This window comes from Ursus americanus, chromosome 31 (genome assembly GCF_024610735.1).
Source record: "Ursus americanus isolate L20-20 chromosome 31, mUrsAme1.1.p, whole genome shotgun sequence".
NCBI lineage: Eukaryota > Metazoa > Chordata > Mammalia > Carnivora > Ursidae > Ursus > Ursus americanus.
Window position 1 is genome coordinate 10,456,860 of NC_142157.1, and position 3,156 is coordinate 10,460,015.

Consider the following 3,156-nt stretch of genomic DNA (forward strand, 5'->3'; position numbering starts at 1 on the left):
GCATGGGCCCAGCCGTCTATCTACTCAGAGCTCAGCCTCTCGCACCAGGCCACCTTGTGCACCCCTCTTGACACCAACTTGTAACTGGGAGCTCCGTGAAAGCAGGCCACCCTTCTCACCTCTGCGGCCCGCCCCAGTCCTGGCATGTTGTCCCTGTGCAGTGAGTCCTTGCTGTGCTTCGTGAGGTGCCCTTGGCGCTGACCGTGAGCTCCTCTCATCCCTATCAATCTACTTCCTCGGCTCTAAAAGGAGAAGTTTGAACCCGATGATTGCACAGTCCTCCGCGTCTGAAATGCTATTCCTCTCTGAGAAACAGATCTTCAAATGGAATGGGAACTAGAAAAAATTTCGTGCCTACGTCTCCTCCAAGAATTTCGAAAAGCGGGGCTATCCCCCAGAGCTCAGGAACTGGTTTTCTTTGCCTTCTGATGAATCTTGGCAAAGAGCCTGTTTCAAGAGAAGGTGGTCTGAAGGGCCCAAGAGCGCTGCAAAGTGGTCGCGTCACCAAACCCAGGTCTCTGCTCAGTGTGCAGCAAAGCCTGTCACACAGCAATCAGCCAATCCGACATCAGGTATGCGGCAAGGAAAGTGTTTATTCTAGAGGCAGCCAAACGGGGGACGGGAAGGCAAGGTTCAACTCCACCTCCCCGCAGTGGGAGACGACAAGTTTTTTATAATTGTAGGGGCTGTGATTACAAGCACTGCGATGAAAATGGTGGGGCTCTACGGCGACTCACGAGGAACGAATGTAACAGACATCCCAGGTTCATTTTGGGTGGACACCTAGCATCAGAAGGAGGTAAATTCAGCCCCTGAGCGGCAGATTATTTTAGGACAAGGAGAAGGGGGTCTGGGCAAGCTCCGAGAGCCAGTATAAACCAGATGGGGTCTTGGGCTCCTTATCTCTGGTAAGGAATGCAGGGCCTTCCTCGCTCGTTCAGAGGCTGGAACCGTATCAGTTGACCTTGAGTCCAGGCTTCTGCGGAGACAGCTAGTGGATTTGTTAGTGGGGTCTGAAAAAAGACACACAAGAGCTGACGCGGGAGAAACAGTTCTCTGAAAAACAAGCTTCAAACTTTCTTCTGGTTTCCCCCTCATTAACCCTCTGGGGTACGGTTTCAGTTGACTCACATGGAGTCTTGAAGGTGAAAGGCAAGTCAATACTCAATTATCCTGGTGCTGAAAGCCAGTTTAAGGATTATCATTAAACTTGGTTTTTCTACCTTTCTTTTTTATTTTCTCTCTTTTTTAAAAGATTTTATTTTTTTATTTGAGAGAAAGAGAGAGAGAGCGCAAGCAGGGGAAGTGGCCGGGGGCGGGGGGAGAAGCAGGCTCCCCACTGAGCAGGGAGCCCGACATGGGGACTCGATTCCAGGACCCCGGGATCATGACCTGAGCTGAAGGCAGATGCTTAACCATCTGAGCCACCCAGGCACCCCTACTTTCTCTCTTATTATCGTAAGTTAGTAACCAAAAGATAAAACCGACAAGGACCTGCCAATGGAAATTCTTGGGAAGGTTTGGTAAGAAAGAGACCAGAACCATGATTTAATTTGTAGAGAATAGAAGCCTATTCTATTTAAAAAGTAACAAAAGACAAATGTTCTTCCCATTCATGACTCCCATCCAGCCCCAAATTCTCTGTTCCCAGATTCCCAGGTGTCTTTTCAGAGAAAGTCAGTGTATATACAAGAACATAGATTAGATACCTATCCCATTTTTTTAAAGCACAAATGGTAGTGTTCCATTCATGTCATTATGTACCTTGCTATGCTTGCCTAAAAGTACGTTCTAGCTTTTAAGACTAAGTAATAGCACCCCCCAAAGATGCCCACATGCTAATTTCCAGACCCTGTAAACCTTACTGAGCCAACAGGACTTTGTAGATACGATTGAATGAAGGATCCTGAGAAGAGATCATTCTGGATTAGCCTGGATTATCCGGGCGGCCCAATACAGGAGGGAGGCAGAGAAAAAGATCAGAGGATGGAAGTGAAGGTCAGAAGATCAAAGATTTGGGGGCTCCTGGGTGGCGCAGTCGTTGGGCGTCTGCCTTCGGCTCAGGGCATGATCCCGGCGTTCTGGGATCGAGCCCCACATCAGGCTCCTCCGCTGGGAGCCTGCTTCTTCCTCTCCCACTCCCCCTACTGTGTTCCCTCTCTCGCTGGCTGTCTCTCTGTCACATAAATAAATAAAATCCTAAAAAAAAAATTAAAAAAAAAAGAAGGTCAAAGATTTGAAGATCAAGGAAGGAGCTACGAACCAAGGAACACAGGCAGTCCTAGAAGCTGAAAAGACAAAGAAAAGGATTCTTCCCTGGAGGGTCTGCAAGGAGTCAGCACCGACAACACATTGACTCTGGCCCAGTGAAACAGATTCCAGACCTCTAACCCCTATATATGAATTATGATTAAGTTGCTTGCTTTAAACTACTAAGTTTGTGGTCCTTTGTTACTGCAATAGTAGGAAACGAATACACCTGGGGATTAATCTATACACATGGATACGTTCCCATGCTTTTTACTGCCCATATCATGTGTATGACAGAGTCACAGTGCATGAGCGTGGAGGCTGTTTCTGTGTTTTACCACCACAAATAATGCTGCAAGGGATGTCCTGTACATAAATATGTACACATGCGTGTGAGCACATTTGTACGAAAAAGTGAAATTGCTGCATTACTGGTTTTTTTTTTTTTTTTGAAGGTAACTCTATGCCCAATGTGGGGCTTGAACTCACGACCCCGACATCAAGAATCGCATGCTCCACCAGCTGCACCAGCCAGGTGCCCCTAAATTTTAATAAATGTTGTCAAATATCCTTAAATTACATTTAATTTTTTGCGTGTTCCAATAAAACCTTATTTATGGAAATTTGAGTTTCATATAATTGTCACGTAGCAAAATATTCTTTTTTTTTTTTTCTCGATCAGTTAAAAAATTAGTCTCAGCTCAGGGGCTCTGTAAATCAGGTGATAAGCCAGATTTAGTCTACTAGCTAGAGTTTGTCAAACCCTGGTTTAGTCTAACTAGTCTAGTTTCACCAGAAGTTGTCAAGTCAGAGGTGATTTCCACTTACCCCCAACTGAAAACTTTCATTTAAAAAATACGTGTTTTAGACTTATACAAAATGTTCTTGGGGAAAGAAAACAACATT

The 3,156-nt window shown here is 45.6% G+C and overlaps 1 long non-coding RNA gene across 1 annotated transcript; it reads left to right on the forward strand.

The window, feature by feature from the left end:
- The first annotated feature begins 243 nt into the window (after positions 1-243).
- LOC148107363 (uncharacterized) lies at positions 244-2,867 on the forward strand. Its single transcript, XR_015722495.1, has 3 exons — positions 244-572; positions 684-799; positions 2,706-2,867. It is a non-coding gene; the product is annotated as an uncharacterized LOC148107363 (long non-coding RNA).
- The last annotated feature ends 289 nt before the right edge of the window (positions 2,868-3,156 follow it).